Source organism: Struthio camelus, chromosome 2, assembly GCF_040807025.1.
Source record: "Struthio camelus isolate bStrCam1 chromosome 2, bStrCam1.hap1, whole genome shotgun sequence".
Classification (NCBI taxonomy): domain Eukaryota; kingdom Metazoa; phylum Chordata; class Aves; order Struthioniformes; family Struthionidae; genus Struthio; species Struthio camelus.
Window position 1 is genome coordinate 132367062 of NC_090943.1, and position 22166 is coordinate 132389227.

General features: G+C 42.0%; 1 protein-coding gene across 9 annotated transcripts in view; it reads right to left on the bottom strand.

Moving 5' to 3' along the window:
* Positions 1 to 20325, bottom strand: part of SGK3 (serum/glucocorticoid regulated kinase family member 3) — a 62242-nt gene extending 41917 nt beyond the window's left edge. For 8 of the 9 annotated variants that reach the window (XM_068932583.1, XM_068932575.1, XM_068932579.1 and 5 more), the window contains exon 1: positions 20050 to 20322. The gene's annotated coding sequence lies outside the window, so the exon portion shown is untranslated. Of the gene's footprint in view, positions 1 to 20049 lie in introns of all 9 variants that reach the window. The other variant, XM_068932584.1, reaches the window with a different exon arrangement.
* Positions 20326 to 22166: the final 1841 nt, after the last annotated feature.

Sequence of the window (22166 nt, forward strand, 5' to 3'; positions counted from 1 at the left end):
GTGTCACCAGGTAACTGCTCTTTACCAAAGCTGGTTTTGTAACACTTAATTTATGTATGCATATTAATAGCTTTCATTTAACTCATTTTCACAGTTGCCTGTCAGGGCTTATTAGAGAAGTCTGAACAATAGTTTAGTTTTACATGCGCTGCAGGGAGAAATGTTTTTTTTCCCCCCCCATCACTTTCTTTTTGTACTCTAGATCAACTGCAAAATTTCTTCAGATTAGAGAGACAGTCTTTCAGTTTGGAGGGATTAAACTAATACCTAAGAGACTGGTTTGCAGCAAACATACTCCAACCCCTTCCCTCAAACAAATGAGCCAATCCACATAAAACTACCACAGGCCACCCAGGGAAGTACAGAAAGATGCAGTATTATCTCTTGATGAAATATAAGAACTTTGCAAGTAAAGGAGGCTTCTCAATACTGAATGACATTCACCGTGAGCTGATAGTTTTCCAGCACTCCAGATATGAACAAAAAGATCCATATACTACAAGAAGAGAGTCCTGGAGCAGAGGATAGCGGAGATCAAAACCAGCATCTACAACACTACATGGAACCACACTCAGTGTGGCGAACATGAAAACCAAACCAATGGAAAGAGACAGAATAGCTGAACAGCTATAATGGACTGCATCATTTCACAAACATCAGAGTATGCGTAACATGGCCAAAAAAAAAGAGAGCGCAGCACCTGATCAGAGAAATTCTTCACAGAAGCTAAAAAGAAAACACTGGATTAAAGCACATTTATTACAGATCAATGCTACTACACAAGCAAGTATAGTGCCACAAGCAGCAGCATCACCTCTAAAAGAAATGTCATAAAGAATTAAAGAAAAACAGGTAAAGCTGAATGATTACACAGGAGAGTGCTCCTATGGGAACATGTAGGCCAAGTGTGTTGTTCTATGCCTTGGAAATGCAGATTCCCTGCCAGGGCTACTCGGAGTAATCATGTTTTTTGTTAAAGGTACATTAAACTCTCAGTTTCTTCATCACTGCATTTACGCATCAGAAAGACGAGACCAACAGCTGAGTTTCTCTAGGAAAGAACAGCTGCAGCAAAAAGTAAATGCTCTCAGTCACAGGGAGAAGTCCCACTAACAAGGACTTTCAGTGACACTTCTGCCTCAAGTGACCCGATCTTGACACTGAACAACAATACAGCACATATGTATGACATACCATTCTTCCTAGAAGTAGCAGCCTCACGCTGCATGTTTAGCAGACACATATGGGGCTTCTTAATATCTACAGTCTAGACTGAACGGCCATTCTTTATCTGGCTGCTGGGTATCCAGACATCCAACACAAATGTTACCAGTGCTCAAGTTCTGTCCTGGTAGCCCCTCCAGGCAGAAGAAGAGAGGAGAGATCTTTGGGGAAAATTGGTCATATGGCTGTTTTTACAGGTCACATCTCTCAGTCCATGCCACAATCACTTTCACGTTCTGTCCAAATACGTGAATACTAGAGAACATGTGTACGTACAAATCAGCTCACTAAGTCACAAGCATTAGAGAAGCAGCTGTCAAAGGATGGAGAACAAATTGAAAACGTCAAGAAAAATAAGGCCCCAAATTGTCCTTCTCTTTAATGCAGAAGCCCTACTTTTTTACATTTTGTGATATTATTCAGAGCCTCGATATATTCTCATAAACGTATTTAGGAAAACCCATTCCTTTTACTCAACACTATGTTGTAACTAACAAACCTCTGGGTAATTTGATATAGAAGAGCAATTTTTGGCAGAAACTGTATAAAAGCATGATGGGTTTTCAAGACAAAAAGCAGTATCAGGCAGTGAAATATCAGATGCATATATTTTAAATGCAGATGTATCTTCTTCACTTAATTCTCCTTATGTTCTTGATTTTACTCGTACATTCATTGAAAGTCCCTGTATTGCAATATCACTCACTATAGAGTTCTTTTCAGTTAAAGTGAGTTGAACAATGTATTTTGCTAGAAACCAATCTTAACATTTGTTTGCTTTATAAAAATTACTTACAATGCAAGGTGTTTAAAGTGAACAGTGAAGTGCACATAAAGTGTCTCACAAAGCCCAGTTCCAATCTAAAAAGATGTACTACAAGATGTACTGCTTACATCTTGTTCACTTATTAGCGCAGTAAGAGACAGGGCTGCACCAGATGCCATCCCTTACAGCATGATTCTTAGGAGAAGCATCATTAACAGACAGTGCATGGATATACACCTGCATTTTTTGCTCATCCAGCCCAAATCTTGTTTGCCTTGCACCTACTCCACACAGCACGAATGTGCGTACAAAACAGGTACCCAAATAAAATCTCTATGAACTAGTTCAGTCATTAGAGGCAGCATAATGTTACAAATGTTAAACTCCACAAAGTCTAGGTTAGCTTAGTTTTCAATTATCCTAGAGATGTGCACTGTAGATATAGCTCAAGCCTCCTCCACTTGCTTAGATGGAAGCATCTTCTGTGCACTTCAGTCCAGACTTGGACTTTTGCATGGACTCTAAGAAGATGAGGGGACAAAAAGTGCATTGAACCTGGTCGTTACCACTTTGTAAGTCCTATAAGTGGTGCATACACACATAACGAGGAGGTATACTAAAGCTAAGTATTAAAAAAATGCTTGCTCTTAATGTAGTACTTCTATATGGATGGTTCTTAATTCAGCCTCCTGCATCTCAACTACACTGCAATTCTACTAGAATTACAAATACAGACTTTGGTAAACAAGCATGCTTGGGTGAACAGATGCTCTGGCATACATCATTATGCAGATGAGGTCTACCCAGAATGTCAAGAGTTCTTCTCCAAATTGTAGAAATGAATGAGAACATAACCACCATACTTATATTTTCAAGCTACTTACTTGTAGTTCATTTGCACAGGTATTCTGTTCAAATGAAACTCCACAAGGGTGAGGGATTCATTTTGGTCACTACTCTCACTAGTGGGCAAGAAGTCAGGAAGATTCACTTCCTGCCAGGTTTGTCACCTCTCAGGCTACTCTGTACTCGCAATTCTTAAGAGTGTTCTGAGCCTCCGGAAATAAGAGCAGTCACAGCACTGTTCATTAGCCTTATTCTGACAGAAGGAAGGAAGAGTAGGTTTTCTTGTTTGTCAGTGGTTTTCATATTTAATTTTCTCACTTTCAGCCTTCTTCGAAAACATCAGCACTTTAAAGGCAGTGTAAGATCTACAGAATACACCAGACTTGGATTTCACAGAATCACAAAATGGTTGAGGTTGGAAGGGACCTCTGGGGATCATCCAGTCCAACCCCCCTGCTCAAGCAGGCTCACCTAGAGCACATTGCACAGGATCACGTCCAGGTGGGTTTTGAATATCTCCAGCAAAGGAGACTCCACAACCTCTCTGGGCAACCTGTTCCAATGCTCTGTCACCTTCACAGGAAAGAGGTTTCTCCTCAGATTCAGACGGAACTTCCTGTGCTTCAGTTTGTGCCCGTTGCCTCTTGTCCTGTCACTGGGCACCACGGAGAAGAGGCTGGCCCCATCCTCTTGACACCCTCCCTTCAGATACTTGTACATACTGATGAGATCCCCCCTCATTTTAACAGTTCTGTTAATACTCTAACAAACTGCTTATGTCAAAAGACAAAAGCATTCTACTACAGTCTTTCTACATGCTAAGCCAGAACAGAAACAAAGGTAATAATAATTAAAAAACCCAATACCAAAGCTAGAATTTGTATCTCATAATCAAAAAAGACAATTTTTAACGCAAAAGAAGAGTTTATTATTTGCTGTCCTTACTATGATTACTTGGTTATCTAGCTGTTTCTTTGTATTTGTCATATGCCTAACCTTGCTCTCAGTCTACAGAGAATATATATTTTCATCCATCAACTTCAGAAGTTTTTTTTTTTTTTTTTTAAACTCTCACCTTCAATCCTTGGAATTGTGGGTCAATGTTTTAATTGCGCATGTGGGTCTCAAGTATAATCTGTTGCTGAAATTCACTTAATATACAGATACATTCAGTCATCTTATACCAGGAAAAACTGATATGATACAGGATGTCCAAGAACAAGCAAAGGCAGAGGACAGGAGATGATCAACTTTTGCACCCTACTGACTGCAGAGAAACAACACTTTTCTTTAGTGTGTCTTTCTTTCTATAAGAAATAATATAGCAATCTAATGGAAGCCAGTCAATGGAATATCGCAAGTTTCAGGACAAAGTTTCAAAACAGCACATGGCAGATTAAATAATCTTTCATGTCAGCAGGGTTTTTTTGTTAGCTATTATGGCTTTGTGAAGTAAGGACCACAGGGAACAAGGAAAGAAAGTGAAGGCTACCACACTGATTATGAATACTAAGTAGGAGAAGTTACCACAAAAACGTATCTGTTGACATTTCATTTCGATGTAAATATATCTGTTTTAGAGGCATAATAAGAACCAAAGTATTTCAAAGACACTGTTATTTATTGTAGTCATCATTCAAATTAGTTTGTCACATATCAGTTTCACATTAAGATGTTCCCGCACACAAATACAACTACTGTTTTCCCTCTACCAGTTGTGAGAGCAGGAAAGTCTTATTCTAACCGCAGTTTTCTCCAACTACAATATACAAATTAAAGTCATCTTTGTAGACGACAGCCCACTTGTAAGTTAGTTTAAGAACACAAAAGAGCAAAATGCCAAAGTTTCATAATTACAAGGCAATCTTTGTGTCAGCTTGACTCATTAGTTTTTCTTAGTTAATAAATTTTCAATTAAGCAGAGAAACAGTTTTGTTCTAGAAGCCAGATAAGTACCTTGTAAATTCATGAGGACAGAAGATGTTCTGTATCTCATGAACTAAAGCAGTCAAATATATTGTTACTGCACTGATGCTAAAATACGGTAGCAGGATCTGTACAACGTCCAGGGAACTACCAGTAATCAGTCTCTGTTTGCATGCAACCTCAACGCTGATGAGGACGCCCAAGCCGGAATATGCAGCACGCTAATGAAAGCTGATAGGAGTGGTAGTGGAGCACAGTGCTAGTCTCTTTCATTCTTGAATTAACTAATGAAAATCTAACTTCAGTCTGAAGTAGATACCATGTCAACGCTCAAAAGCTATCAGTGTCGCAGTAGCTCTATTTTTCCCCAGGAATGGGATGAGTCACTACCAAATTTCTAAATCAAATTGCTTCCAATTCAAGTGTACCTTTCATTTTGTATAAGAACTATTGCAACAACAGCCCCACTTCAGAAACATTCCGTTTCATTGTTTGCCTTGGTATAACCAAGGTTCTCCTAGGCCTTCAATAATCATCTTCCTCCCTCTTAGTTTGCCACTAATTCAGGCCTACCCCCACATAGCTGTTAACACAGTAGAATCAGAGAGAATATCTATGTTCATAACTTTATCTCCACTAGCAAATTTGGGGTGGCGGACAGATGTCAAGCCAGGGGGTTCTTACCTAACCAAATAAAATTGGAATTACAGTTCCTTTTACCAAATTAACCTAAGAAATCATTACACAATCTCTTTTTTAGACTTTCCCTGTGCTTTCAGTTTTCCTGCCTGCCTTAGGCCTTTTCCACGCTTGTCCCAAGCCACGTGTTTCGTACTGACCCCTTGGGAAGAAACACACACCTCCTTTAAAATAAAGGTACGTTAATTATGGATATTTTCATTCCTTCTCCCCTCTACCTCCACAGATTGATTACACAGTATCTTCAAGATCAGAAAATACCAACACTGTTTATTTCTCACTATTATAAGAATAACGTTTAATTTTGAGGAGGGGAATACTGAAGCACTGAGTAAAAATGAAAGAGTGCTCCAACAGTGACCACTGATAACTTACAAAAAGCTTGGGTACACCTCTGGCACCTTTTGGTGTGGCTGTTACTGAAGTTTAAGTTAATTCTTTAAAGGTCAGAGCAGGCAAGACGGCTGCTTACACTGCTGACCCTTAGCTCCAGTGCTCCCACATGCATAATTGCGCAATAAAGCTCTTAGTATACATCTTATTGCATTTATTGTGAATTTGCACAACTAAATTAGCACCACATTTTAAAATGCAGTACGTGGCAAAGACATCTCAAGCGAAGCAAGCCAGAGTAACTCGGCGTTTTCATAAAATAACTGAGAGGACAGATCTACCAACAAACAAAAGGACCGCAGGCCAAGGGAGACAAAGAGAACGTAGAACATGAAAACATTTACATCAAAGACAAAGAAATTTTGGACATTGCACTTAAACATGAACTTGAAAGCATTAATATGCCTAACATGCTGGGCAGATGCAGGGTCAGACTACACCTTGGTGGATGCTAGAAGTGTGGGCATATGAAGAAAGGAAGATGTGAAGATTAGTTATTTAACCTACATGGGACTATATGAAGCTTTGTTTTATTGCGTATCCAGGAAAGCTGAGAGCACAGCCCATGACCGCGGGAGAGAGGAGAGGAAAACATACACAACTCCCACTCCTTTACTTTGTACAAAAAAAAAAAAACCCAAAAAACAAAAAAAACAACAAGAAAAACCCCACACCTTTTTAGAGGGAGATTTTCTTTTGCAAGAAGAAAAAAAAAAAAAAAGAGAGTAAACTTTTTTCTTGCATATTTACTAAGAGGAAAAGTAAACCAGACAGTAACAAAGTGTTATTTCAAGGAATACTTTACAGTATCTTCTCAGAACCATGGGATTTCTGTCTTACATTTTAGAAGAAAGTTTTCAAATACTGCTACCTAATCTGCCCAGACCCGAAAGGTTAAGCAGTCATTTTACTGAGAAGCCTTGAAAAGAAAATAATCCAACTTCCAAATTTGTGATATATTCTATGCCAGGATACTACCAAATTAACTGCAGACCAGTGTCAAACTTAAACAAACAAACAAAATCCCAAATATTATTTGCTAGAGAGAATAAATAAATTACAGTTTGAAACCCATTAAATAGACGGAGTATTTTCTTGGCCAGAAGCAGCATTTTCTTGGCCAAGCCTGTTCAGATTCCAGTGAACCACAACGTTAAGACCTACTACACTGTAAAACAGATAAACAGCAAGAGAAAAGCACCTGCAATACAGACTAAAAGAATCAACCAAGGTACATGGAGAGTTTTTGCAGTGGAACGAGGAAGAAATCTCAAGCTTTCTAAATTCTCATCAAATCTTATTCATTATGCCACAGTGGAAGAAGATTATTTGCAAATGGATAGCCTTTTACTAAGCTAAGGAAAAAAAAATCCTAAGTATTGTACTTCAAGCATGGAATTGCACTTCCTCTTTTTTTCCAAAAGCACCATAGCCCAAATTCCCTAGTGTCACATAACACTGATTGCTCTTCTGTACAACAGCCGAGCAACAGCAGAACCACTAGCTTACATACAAATTTATGGCAGAGCTCTCACCAGTGCCAGTGAGATTGGAGCTCCATATGAATATCTGGATGCATGCCCCAGTATGCTTAGTGAATTAGTTTGCTAAGATTATTTTCATTTTCAGTTAGGTAGGAAGGGCTGCAAATAAATTAACATCAAAATCACAGGGAGTCTTATTTGACTAGAGATCTTAGTATAAGCAGAGGATAAGGCGGCAGGAGCTTACAAAAGCATTTTGCCATCAAGTCAAATCGGCAGAGCTTCGCCTATGTGTCATACTTATTACATTAACTCCTTAACAGCGTTGTGTTGGCCACCTTCATCCGGGCACACACTAGGTTATACAGGCAGTTTTACACACATACACTTCACAAACAGTAATATCAGATAGTAGGCAGTGAAGAAAGTATCTTCCCACTTATTGTTATATCATCTTCCTAGTTTACCTTCACTCAGATGATGATGTTTGTCTATCAATCTGTTGCATCCTGTCTCTTATGCAATCCAGCACTTCCCAGCTCTCTGTAACCTGAGCTTCACCTGAGGAAAATGGTAGTGTTTCAACCATCCAGAGGTTTAGCTCTTTGCTCACAATTACTCTTACCCTGATCTCTCCATATGAGTGTCACTATCACCCACTCTGTTCAGGATCCTTTTCACACTGCAGATGTAATTTGTCTTATCTCACCAGCTGGGAATAAGAGACAGAGCACAGTTTGTTGGAAAAAGTGCTCATCTTTATTAATTTGGGGGCAGTACATCTGGCATAATGTAGACGAGATGCTGCTTTTGAGTGCTTAGCGTCTTCCAGTGACAAGGGTAACTACGTAAACGCATACATGCATGTATGCGTTATTACATATATCCCTCTAATCATGCTCAATGGATGATATCATTAATAACCCTTCAAAGTTTCAGAATCTCTTTTACTCCTTGTTCCTAAGACTCTGGTTAGGACAACCAAATCCCCTTCTTTTAAAAGAAAGGCAGTATACATCAAAACTAAAATGGAAAGGAAATGTGGCCTGGATCACCTTCCCATAGTGGGGTGCAAAGTGAACACTCATTTTGTTGTTTTTTTTCCATCCATCCTGGATTTGAAGGATCAACAGTAAGCTTTTCGCATCATTGCTTTTGCTAAGGTTGCATGTGCAAAGGATCAGTTCTCTTATCGGAGTGGAATGCAGCAGAGCGTTCCCTTTTGAAAAGGATGTGAAGCACTTAAAGTTAAAGTGCTACGGTCACTCAAGTCATGATTCTAATGAGGCACTTTTGTCAAAGTTTTTTGCCTTTCATTGCTATGATAAGCAGTGGAAACGAACCTCAGGCCTAAGTCCACAGTTGGAACTCCTTGGGATTGAAGTGTTTGGATGCAGCATCCAAACTTTGTACGTTACCGACAACTTGCAAAATGTAATCTCTACCCACTGCAGATGGGCTCAAGTTACAGACCAGGAACAGAGATATATGAGTAACTGTACATCTGAAAGCATCTCTCTCCTCTCTCTCCCCTCCCCCCCCCTTTTTTTTTTTTAAATTTATGTTTCCAGCTACAGTACCTCCACCACCACTGGGAACAATGCCAGAGAACATGCAGTAGGCAGTCTGCAGAGGCTGAAGCACCTCAAGGAATAAACTGGTGGTATGTACCTATTGCAAACTAGTTTTGACGATGTCATTTTAAAACAGGCAGAGTTATTTGTGGGTTTTTTTTTAAATTCAAATCTAGACACAGTTAACAGAACAGTTAACACAACTTGGAAATGAAACAGGAAAGTCCAGAATGGGAACCGAACAACACACAATACCCATTTCATCAGCAACACTCGTCTGTGGAATTAACAGAAGCTTTACTGTTGTTTACACCTACGCTTGCATTCAACAGGTACCACATTTCAAAATTGGCTATTTTTGATTTAAAAATAAAAGGGAGAAAATCTAGAAGGCAGTAGACCCTTTAGATTTGTTTCTAGGCAAATGCAGAGAAACCAGCTGAGGAGACAAGTTGTATGAAACTCATGAAATGGAAAGAAAGTGAGCTCAGTGTAATGAAGGCAAACGTAATGTACTCTCTGCTTGAGCGTGCTCTCACAACAGACATAAGCAAGAGAAAAAGGAGACAAGAATGCAGTAGTTTCTTCCAAGAAACAAAACAATACAATAACCTGTGCTTGTGCCCTGTTCAGAAAGGCAACAGAAGTTGTATTAGGAGAGTAGTCTGGGTGAGTCTTGCATTTTTGGGATCTGTGTAGAGCTCAGGATAGACACAGAATGTGAAAACAAGGCCAAATCACTAGCAGCAAGTATAAAATCTATCTGAATATATAGGTATGAGAATCAGCATGGTTGAAACAGAAGCATAATGCACATAGACTATAAATATGTTGGTATTAAGGATTTTTCTACCATTTCCATTTTTTTTAATTTTTATTGAGAGCAAGGAAAATGCTACCTCCCTGGTCAACACACAGAAAAGCTAATGAGAGATGACATCCAGAAGGCTACCACGTTTAGTAATTGTTTGGACATCAATCTTCACTAACAGAGTCAAATGTAAGCAGTGGTCAGCATAATAGGTAAGATTTCAGTCCACAGTGTGTTAGTGCATTTGTGTTTATATAATGGGGAAAACAGACAAGTAAACAAAACAACAGGTATATATTTTTTTATATATATATAATATATAATATTTAGAAATCAGAGGTTTACAAGTTGGCTAGGTCTGATCAACTTCTTCTATGATGTAGCTCAGAATTATGAGTTGTAGGTTACTCATGAAAAATAAGCTAGATGACATACCAGAAAATGGGAAAGGGGCAAATATCCTCTGCATTAGTTTGAAAATAAATAAATAAATAAATGAAAGTGAAATTACAGACCCAATGAGTCAGTTTTATCCCTAATCCTTGACAAAAATCCAGAATAGACTAACTTGCAGCAACTGGAAGATAATGTGAACTAGTAGCCTACAGAGATTTGTTGAGTCACATTGCTAACTTTCTTTTGACAGGCCTTGCTGATAGATAGGGGAGAAACTACAGACGTAGTATTTTACCTTTAATAAGGCTTTCACAGTGCCTCAGGATATTTTAACAGTTAAACTATTTCTTCTTCCTGCTTCTCAAGTTTAGGATGTGCAAATATACAATATATGAACGTCAGGCAACAGGGGTGATCTGAAAGGACTGAGTGAAACGTAACCGGTTATGTACAAGATACACAGGCAGGAAACATCAAATACAGAAATACTGGATGAGAAACAAGAGGCATATTACAGAAGATCACAAAAGAAGGTCATGCTGTTGTGAGAAAGGCAAACACTATTATAAGATATAAAACAGGACTATTGCAATTCAATGTCTGAGCATGATCTGCTAGACTCAAAAAAACAAATTAAAAAAAAAAAACCCTTCTACTTTACTCTGTTAGTATCTAAATACCTAGGACAAATGTGGACCCAGCAGAGACAGTCTAGGGAACAGTAAGGAGAATGAAAGGAAGCCTAGAAAACGTAACTTATGGGAGGGGGTGGGAAATGGGATGGAGAAGCTAGTTGTTTAGGAGAAGGAAAATACATAAGAGATGGCTTTTTAAAAGGCTGATACGAAGACAAGAGACTCATCTTCTCTTCAGGCCACCCACACTTAGGACAAGTCCTAATGGGCTTACTAAAACTAGCACAGTGAAGATTCAGGTTAGACAGCTGGTGGATGGCGGGGAATGAGTGAAATTTTTTTTATAAAAGAGTAGTGAAGCAGTGGAAGAGACTTTACAAGAACAGAACTTAAAAACAGTTTAGGCATGTGCTTCTTAATAACCCTCCCCCTTCCAAAAAACAACCGAAGAAAAACATTTCACCTTTGGGGCAAACACAGCTTAGAAAAAAGCAGGGTTGCAGGTGCTTGCATCTGCTCTTGCTGTAGCTTCTGAGACAACGTCTACCTTAGCAAGTAATGCAGCACAAGAAAAACACATCCACAGAGAGGGAAACTGCTGATGCTGCGGTCCCAACATCCACACTACCCATGTTGTCAGGGCAGGATTTGTTTGTTTTGCTTCAAGCCAGCTCCAGTTTGGTCCTATGGACTGAACGCCCATTCATGGTTTGTATGCATTAGAAGCAGATCGTTTTCCAGTTTGGCTTCATCTGAAAGGAATCCAGTTCATGTTCTCCATGATCACCCAGAAAAGTGAACCAAAGCGTAAGTGGAAACGATCAAATGACGTACTTCAAAAGCAGGCTACTGAGCTCACACAGTAACACAGATTCACCCTATACCAAACCAGAAGAGTCCAGGGCCCAACAGTGCCATCCATACACCAGAAAGCAATGCAGGACAATTAACTGTATACAGGAGAAACAAAACAAAAGGCCAAGCACCCAAGTCAATCTTTTCCAGCTCCCTAGCCATAAAGCAGTAACCTTATCACTAAGACAAAGCATGCGCCAGTTTCTCATTGCTAGTTCCTAATTTCTTATCAACTTTTTTATTTCATGATGCAACTTTTTTTGTTTTAAAGAGAGTCAAACTGTGTGTGTGTCTGCATGTGCATAGCTGTCTTTGAAAAACATCTGTTTGTATTCTGAGATATGAGGCCTGCCACTATTCCTTATGAGGTCACCGCTCTGTAGCTAAGAAACTGCCAGTGTACCTTTTGAAAAATCCAGCTCTTATAAATCCTTATCAAAGGTTTTTTTTTTGTTTGTTTGTTTTTTTAAATCTGGGCACATCACATATCCGACATGATTCCCTGAGTAAGTATGTGGACTTTGACTGAGTGGTTGATGACAAAATTTCCTTCAGCTCATTTCAAGTGATGTTTCTATGTAAAACAGAAAACTGTTCTTTGCACATGCTGACAAGCCTTCTGCTTCATTTCTAAGAAACTCTACAAAGGTAATGCCATTCTTTCTCCCACCTGTTTTAATTCTCTGTAAACAAATATACATAAATCTCGATCCAAAATTCCCAACCTCAACTAAGATCAACAAATACAATTAAGATGTTTGCACAGAAATTCTGGATATGTTTTTATACATGAGGGCAACTATAAAATTTTGGTTTTATTCCCAGATAATTAACCACTAGGAAAAATAGCTAAGGGTATAAAACAGCATCTTCACTGATGATTCTAGCTGACTAGTGCTGCAGCGTTAGCTTTGCAAGAGAGGCATTATTTACACATTCTGGTAAAATACTCTAACCAGATACAGTAAGCAAAACCAAATGAATCATAAACTTAAAGGTATTCTGAATTAGAGAGGTTAAATCAAGCTTCCAGTTTCCACCTACACAGAAAATAAAATGGAGTTAAAAAAAAGTCTGCGTAACTTAACATCCAAGCAGCAAAACATCTTTTTAATTGTCTTGGAATACATATTAACTCTTTGTTTTTCAGTTTGCCTTCTGATTTTCTGATTCTAATCGGGTAGAAAACTACTGTAAGCATTTTCTTTCCCATTCCTTCTTCCCCAGCTTTTTTTTTCCTCCCAAACCAACAAGGTAGATACTGTTTAACTACTATATACTATACTTCAAATGCCCCAAACCAAAGCAGAGGATAAGTACATGTTGAAATTGTCATAGAGCACTGAGATTTCCATAGATTTTTTGATCATGCATTATCCAAAGAAACTTGCATACCTCCAAAAAAATTAACACTATTTTTAGAATACGTTAGTGCAACTTGAAGCATTTGTTTAGCTCTGCTCTTCATTATCTGCTTAAAGACAGAAAAGCAGACTTGAAAACTTTAGCAAACCAACCTAGAAAGATTTGCTCAGCAGTGTCCGAATCTCCGGTCAACAGCTCTGTGCTGTTCAAAGCACAAGCACAAGTGCATCACTGTTCTCTCATTTGAATGTAGAATAATTCTAGGATTCATGGCAATGCCAGCTTAAACTGTGCTCTGAAGAAACCCTTTGTTTCAAATAATCAGTGCCTGGTTTTAGATAATTCTATAAAGAATCTTAATCACCCACCACATAACATATTAGTTAACACGAAAGAGCAGCAAAGCACTAGCCAATCTCTGAAAGATTCTGAAGAAAAGTGAAGTTAAACTAATCTATTTGGCATATGCCTTTACAGTGTGTGTATACGTACACACGACGTAAAACATCGCTAGAAACAGCACAGTTTTCTCTTGACAAAATCACTTTGTATTAAGAAACTTGAAAATTTATGAACATAAGCCATGCTCTCTTGACAGAACAATTTAATTTACATTTTCTCTGTCACTGTTTTTAACTATAACATGATTTTTCAAGGGACACTACCAAGGTCCAATTTTGTGGTCACCTTACAGGGAAACCTTGTATGTTTTCAGTAAGGGCTCTGAACACTGCAGGATGGCAGATAAGAGTTGTTTAGACCCAACAGTTCCAAAGAAAATGGATTTCTTTTTTGCAAGGACTTTTTTTTTAGTTTGCAAATTTAAATGCTTTAATATTAAAATATTGCTTAAGCATTTCCTTGTATTCTGAAAACTCAGAACCCCTTGTAAATGAAATTGATCAAGCTAAATTAATTATTTACATGAAATGTATCAAGAGTACCAGGAGATTAGATTAACAGCATTAGACTCATTACTTAATGAAATAGGATGGTCTAGCATTTGAAGGGGAAAAGAAGAACTGCGTTTCCAACTCATGCCTTACTGTCATGCCTTACTATCCCTCAAGAATTTCAGACATTTTGCATATATTTATATATCAGATTTTGCAACCTATAACTATTCAGAAAAATATAAATACTAGGAGTGACTACAATTCCACAATTGTTCAATATATACTCAAATACAAACTATAATTCCCTGGGAGACTACAAATCTGTTCTGATGTTCTGACACTCAGTCCAGAATAAGGGGCGAAGCCTTCTTTTGTCTGAACTCTGTTCCACACTATTTTGCACTTAATAGCACAATGAAAAAAAGTTTTAAATAATCTTGTTTCCCCGCTTGTTTCACAACAGCGAACAAGAGATGGAAAAATACAGTCAAAGGGAAACTAATGATACAAACTCAAGGAGAAGGTAGCAGCAAAACAGCGTGCTGGGTGCCTCATAAGCAGCCGGAAACGTGTCAATCCTGTTTCTCAGCTGAGGCCTGCCTCAGCCTAAATGGCACATCCCAGCCAAAGTATTAGAATTTGATACCCTTTAATTTTCTCCAAAAGAAATGTAACGGTCTATAAAGTTATGAAACTTCGGCAGCGGTGATATTTTGCAATACTATTTTGCAAGGCACTTAGCACTAGCAGGTTGTCAGTCGTCCCTGTAGTTTCAGGCAAGACTGCCAACAAATAAAGTGTGATGTCTCTTTGAATAAAGGAGCTTTGAAATAAATTCAGACACCAAATCTTTCTTATCCACATCCTCCTTCACCCCCCAACAGGTGCTTTCCTGCCCTAAGACAAAGGAACATTGTAACAGCAAAACAAAGTATTTCATATGCGTGACAGAAGAGAGGAATTTCCCTCTCCTTGTCAGATGATGCTTGCAGTATCTGAAAGACCCAAACAAAAAGATCACGTGAAGATGTAACTTGATTTCTTCCTGTTCTTCCCTTTGCTAAAAGCTATGGAAGAAGATTCTCAACATAGACAGTCAGATGAGGGAACACAGTTACAGCTCAGGTTATAGTCAACCAAACTTCTGGATTCGATTAGTTATCACAGAATCACAAAATGGTTGAAGTTGGAAGGGACCTCTGGGGATCATCCAGTCCAACCCCCCTGCTCAAGCAGGCTCACCTAGAGCACATTGCACAGGATCACGTCCAGGTGGGTTTTGAATATCTCCAGCAAAGGAGACTCCACAACCTCTCTGGGCAACCTGTTCCAATGCTCTGTCACCTTCACAGGAAAGAGGTTTCTCCTCAGATTCAGACGGAACTTCCTGTGCTTCAGTTTGTGCCCGTTGCCTCTTGTCCTGTCACTGGGCACCACGGAGAAGAGGCTGGCCTCATCCTCTTGACACCCTCCCTTCAGATACTTGTACACACTGATGAGATCCCCTCTCAATCTTCTCTTCCCCAGGCTGAACAGGCCCAGCTCTTGCAATCTTTCTTCATAGGAGAGGTGCTCCAGTCCCTTCATCCTCTTTGTAGCCCTCCGCTGCACTCTCTCCAGTAGCGCCATGTCTCTCTTGTACTGGGGAGCCCAGAATTGGACACAGCACTCCAGGTGAGGCCTCCCCAGGGCTGAGTAGAGGGGCAGGATCACCTCCCTCCACCTGCTGGCAACACTCTGCCTAATGCACCCCAGGAGACCATTGGCCTTCTCGGCCACAAGAGCACACTGCTGGCTCATGCTTAACTTGTTGTCCACCAGGACTCCCAGGTCCTTCTCTGCAGAGCTCCTTTCCAGCAGGTCAACCCCCAACCTGTACTGGGGCATGGGGTAGGTAGGTGCAGGACCCTGCCCTTGCCTTTGTTGAACTTCATGAAGTTCCTCTCCAGCCTGTCCAGGTCCCTCTGAATGGCAGCACAGCCTTCTGGTGTATCAGAAGAATGTTTTTGTATGCCAAGAACTAGACACCTGCCGAATATGAAACTGATAGACTGGCACTATCACCACATAGGTGCCCCAGGATGGAGGTGTACGCATTACAAAGAGGGCTTTCTGGCAGAGGTCGTTTATTACCTCTACTCCAACTTCAGAGCTCAGGCTCCTAGGCCAATTTTTCTTCCTCAAACAACTGATCAAGTGTTTCTTCTCTCTTGAAGCATGGAGGATGCTATAGAAATTCCCACCTCTGGTAATAGTCTCATCAGCAGCAACCAAGCACTACAAGGCAGGGGGTGCCAACCCTTCTCCCAGGAAAGCATACAAACTGCTACACCAGGGACAGGCTCCTTCTGGTGCGCTCCCTCATCTCAGCCTCTGGCAACTTGCTGCATCTTCCATGAGGCAACCCCAGTCAAACAGAAAGGGGGAGCATGCCTTCACGTTCATTACGTCCAGCCTGTACAGCAGATGTACAGGTAGGGGAAGATGCAGGTTTGAACACAGAATCACAGAATCGTTTAGATTGGAAGGGACCTCTGGAGATCATCCAGTCCAACCTCCCTGCTCAAGCAGGGACCTCTAGAGCATATTGCCCAGGATCACATCCACACGGGTTTTGAAGATCTCCAGCGAAGGAGACTCCACCACCTCTCTGGGCAACCGGTTCCAATGCTCTGTCACCCTCATAGTGAAGTTTTTTCTCAGGTTTAGGTGGAACTTCCTGTGGTTCAGTTTCTGCCCATTGCCTCTTGTCCTGCTGCTGGGCACCACGGAGAAGAGGCTGGCCTCATCCTCTTGACACTCCCCTTTTAACACCTCGGGCTCAGGGACCAGCAGCCTTTGTTTCCACTGCTGGAATGCTGTCTACACTTTAGATGAGTCCCACCACCACTGGCTTATTATGGAAAGGTGAGCTCTGGTTCCTCTTCTGGGCACGCTTTAAAAAGAAAGCCCACACAACCACATTTTGAGACACAACCGATCCTCTCAGCCTGTGTGTTTCCAGCACACTTGCCAGGTGTCCTAGTTTCTTGATCTCCTGGGGGCCTCGATGCTCGACTACAGCAGCTCTAGATAAGGCGCTTAAGAACTTTCTGCTTAAACAAGGATCCAATAAGTTGAAGACACTTCCAGAGTCAGACAGACATTGTGTTAGGAGGTTTGGAAGACCTGGGTGTCTAAAGTATGTCTGAGAGCCAGGAACGTAAGCAAGAACCTTATTAACACCTTTTTAAGTATTCTCACAGTATTCTCAAACATTTCAGTTCTACTTTGGAAAAGTTTTGCCTTACAGATTATTTTAGCATATGCGTACTATTTAAATTAGAGCAAAACGCATACTTCAATATAAACATTCAAAGTGATAACTTCAAATCAAAACAACATACTGCCTTACTATAGCTCAGTCTATATAAATACATAGACTAATTGTGCCAGTTTCCTGGCCTACAGAAAAAAAATTAATAGCAATAAGAGTCTTTAATGACTTATGAACATCCAAAATGGAGTCACAAACACAGCTAGCAGGGACTTCACTTTTGGGAAGTGCCCATTCTTCAAAAATAACATTTTTCCAAATGTCAAGTTAGATAGCCAAAAAGAAATCAATCTTCATTTATAATTGCAAACGTGTGCTGTAGTCTGGTCTCAATTTACGTGCAGAAACGCTGGGCACTGGTGTATAAATTTCCTTATATCAGGGGATAAAGATGCCCTAGTATTTGCATGCAAATTATAAAACCAAAACCATTTGGAAAACGATCTGGGATGTAGGGGGGATCACCCAGGAAAAGCCTGATGTGTGAACGTGGCTGAAGGACCACAGCTTATTAGAAGGTTAACCTGTACGGATGGCATGGAACTCTTATACACCGATGACAAACATGAACCTGCAATTAGCCTGCACAGCTTTATAAAAATGACAAACGACAAGCGATTTCCATCATAAATCCTAGATCCCAGGGGAGACAAGAGTTGCTATGCATCTATTTTTATTTGTTAATACCTGTGACATTTTATCTAATACACTTCATTTTTGGCGCTCAGCATATTCTACTGAAGTATCTTGTTGCTGGGTCAAGGCAGCTTTGAAGGCTGGCAGCTACCCCAGCTACCTAGGATGAAAAAATCCGCATACTGAAAATCAGGAATGACTATTTTAAACATATGCCATTACAGTCAAATTATCCACCTACTTGTGGGTTGACTTTAAACAAGTCAAAAAAATGAACAGACTAGTAATTTTAAAGTGCCCACACCTTAAAACTTGAGGTACACTAGCTCCCTACAATACATTATTTTATATGCTACAAACAAGCCAACTAACATCCCCTTTAGGTCCTTTGAAGTCCTCTGCTCAATGAGATGCAAACATCCAAGCTTGTTAAGCTCCTTTAAAAAGTATCTATCCTTAGAGAATAAAAATGCAGATAATAACAATAAAAGCAACAATTCTGATTGATTGTTGATTATCATAATGAAAATTCCCTCAGAACAACAAAATGAATAAACTACAAGTCTTACAATACTTGGGATGTAGCCCATATATACCAGGCCAGCATAACTCTTTTATCTTCTCAATCAACATTCAATTCTCTTTTAAGATAATAGGTACTGAATTTATTAGATTAATACGGCAGAAATTCAAATGCAAGAGATATCTGCATTTATTTAAATTCCCAATATCAGTTTCAACACTATTTCACCTCTCAGAGCACGTAATGAGGGTGTAGCATGTACCAGAGTAAGAGCTATTGTGATTGCTGATAGTTTTTTTGATGCCAACAAGTGTATAAGCACACACCTTGCACACTCCCAACGTTCGCAAAAGAACCGAGCCAAAGGAGATCAGAAAGTGCAGACATGCAAAACTTGTGTGCACAATCTGCTGTAATTACAAAGTCATGCAGGTGAATGTTGTGTGATACTCTTTCAAGCTCCACTAGTTCTCCCCCTAACGCAAACCCTCAAAGTTCACATCAGAGTTTTATCTTGTCCCACAAAAGAGCTGTGCAGAAAACACACATACGTTGTTTAACTCCCTCCCCACAGGGAGGAAAACCAATTTCCTCGTTCTCTCCTGGCCTCCAACCTTCTTTCATGTATAAGGTGCTTAAAGGGATAAAGAGGCAATTCCAGACCTTACCTCCCTGGCCCAGATTTCACTGGAAAGAGAGAAAGCAGACCCAAACTGCATTAACAGCCTTTCCTCTGCAAGGCACAGCGCAAACAGAGCAAAAAAGGGTCTCCCCAATTCTCCTGAGGTACTAGAAAAGGGTTTCCTGGAAAAGGGCTCTTTCAGCTGCTCCAAGTTTAAATGCAAAGCCTCTCCTTACCTCTTAAATGTCTGCTTCCAGCTCAACACCAGTTTATAAAATTAGGTAGTGGGACTGAAATAGGGTTTGTCGTCGCCCATAATTGCCACCCACAGCTCAAACCCTTCCAGCCACTAAAGTAAACATTAAAGAAGCGGTATGCTTATAGATAGCAATGCATAACAACAGCACGGCAAGCATGCTAAAAGGAGCAAGTAACGCTGGAGGGGGGAATAACATTTTGAGAGGAAACGCAGAATGGCTTTGCAACTCATTTACAAATATACTACCTAAAATTACGCTCACTGAAAAAAGTAGGAACGCCTCCATTTTCGCTTATGCATCTGGGAGCACTTTGCCCCCCAACGTGTAACGAGAGCCATGCAAGCGGAGTCTCTACGCCCCCAGGGATCAGGGTTTGGGCGAGCAGTTTCAGTTCCTCCTCCTCCTCCTCTCGGCGGAGAGCTAGGAAGGGCGAGACTGAAAACACTTCCCAGGAGCGGCGGGAGGTTGAGAGCAGCCCTCCAAAGTTTTAGGGCTGCAACGCTGCAGCCCGGCCAGCGTGGGCGGGGGAGGAAGGGAGGACGGACACATTTGTACGCCTTCGCCTCTGACAGCCCCTCGTTAAAACGCCAGTCGAGTCGGGTCGGGTCGGGCAGCGGGGCCGGGGCCCCCCCGGGGAGCCCCCCGCCGCCGCTTATGTAACGCGGGGGGCGGCGCGGCTCCGACCTCCTCAGCCACCTCCCAGCCCGGCTGAAGCGGCCCCCCAACCGCCCCCAACGGCCAAACCGCGGGCGCGCGGGCGAGGCAGGGAGGGGGTTGCGCGGCCGCCCCGCGGGGCCCCCGCCCGCCCCCCCGGCTACGTACCTGCCTACTTCCCCCCCGGCCGCACCGCGCCGGTGTCCGCCGCTCGCCTCTTCCTTTTTCCTGGACGGTGTCTCCCGGCTTAAAAGCTCCCTTCACTGACGTGTCAGCCGAGCTCCTCCTGCCGCCGCCGCCGCCGCCTGACACGCACCGGCCGCAGGGGGCTCCCCCCTACCCGGCCGCCGCTCGGCGGGAGGCGGGGGTGGTGGTGTCAGAGCGGGCCCGCGCCCCTCCGCCGCCAGCACCGACCCGCCCGCCGCTCCCGGGGACGGCCTGCCGGCCAGCGGCGCCCAGCCCGGGGTCAGGCGGGGACTCGCCGGCCGGCGCCGGGCCGTTGGGCGGGCGCCGCCGCGGCCCCTAGCGGCCGAGGGCGCGCGCCGCGGGCGGGCGGCCATCACGGCCCCGCCGCCCCCTCACGGGCCCGCGGCCGCCCGCGCCTGTCCGGCCCGGTGAGCTCGCGGGCCCCGAGGCTGTAACCGCGTGAGGAGAGGAGAGGAGAGGAGAGGAGAGGACAGGAGAGGGGCGGGCGGGCGGGCAGGCAGACACCCCCCGCGGAGCCCGTGGCTGCCGGCCAACATTTGGCTCTTGGATCCAAATCCGGATTACGGGGTCTTCCTTTCCTTCCCCTTGAGCTGGCAGATCATCCAGGATGATCCTGTCAACTCTCGGCGTCTAGCGCAAACCCCGGCGGCATGGGGAGAGCCGTTGCTCCACGCGTGCTACGCTTGGGGAACGGATGTCGAGACGGTGCGACTACTTCAAATCCGTTTCTACCTGGTGGCGGATTACCTGTTGCCTGGCTAGGAGAGATCCTTGCCCGTTTCCCTCCGGTGCTAGCCATTGTCGGAGGCGTACTTATTCCTCATCAAGTGAATATCATATGTAGCCTAGCTAACAGTGGAGCGCTCTGCCGCGTGGCAAGCTGTCGTGCCATAGTGCAGGAGACGGACGGATGAATTTTTGATGCCAGCATTTCATTCACACGGCCAGCAAAAATGAATGAATTTGGCTGGAAGGAGGAAAGAAATTGGACTGCTTCACGCTGCTCGTTAGAGACAAGTGTCTCTAATGACAAGAGTGTGGGAGGACCTTGCTCAAAGAGATGGTGGCTGACACATCTAAAGAGACGAGTAGCAAGCAAGAAAAAAAAAAAGAGGCCAAAGAGCCAGTTCAATGGTTCTTTTAGGGAAAAGTATGCCTCAAATGGCTTTTTGAAGAGTGCTTATCCTAGAGCAATGCATCTTGAAATGCATCTTGAAACAAATTTGAACTAGTTGCAGGTATGAGAAAAAGACATAAAAAATGGCAAAACACTGGTCTTCAAAAGCTTCTCCTTCTGCTCTTCGAATCACGTTTTTGTCTCCCATCATTGTTTCGTGGTATCAGCATTGTGGTATAAAGGTCCACTACAAATCTAAAGCAGCCGGGGTGGTATAGGGCTTCCACGTCACTGTATCTTCTCTCCTCTGTAGCCTGTCCGTACCCGACTCCTCTTATCACACACCAGAAAGAGATGGTACTCCGCTCAGCTTGCACGCACACTCTGACATCTGTGGCACATTGGCTTCAGTTTTACTCCCTGAAAACACATAGAGGCTGGAGGGGTTATTTTCTTTTCTTTTCCTAGTCAGATTTGGGAGATTGGTGGGGGGCTAAGGTAGCAAGGTGATTGAAGGGATGCCAGTGCATGCCCTATTTAGAAGCCACGTTAAGGCATTCAGGTTTGAAGGACCTGGCCTGCAAATCTCAGTAGCATGTTTTTAGAAGTACTCCCACCCCTTCTGTCTTCTTGGCATTATTTTGTCTTTTTTAATTCGATAGTCATTATCTGTGTTCATTTCTCATGGCAGGATGTGGTAAAAATAGGCTTATCAGTTTGTCTCAAGTAACTTTTTTTTTTCTTTTCTGGCTATTTTTTTCCATGCTTCCTGCCACGCTTTCGTCTCCACATATCACCGCAGGATGCAGCACAAAAAAACCTTACCCTTAATTAAAGTTAAAAAATGTTTGTAAATTGGATTAATTATTCTGAGTATGCTTGTTTGGAGTTGATACCTAAGAAGATGATAACAGCTTAGAGGCTTCACAAAAACAAGCAAAATTTTGGAAAGGCCTTGGAG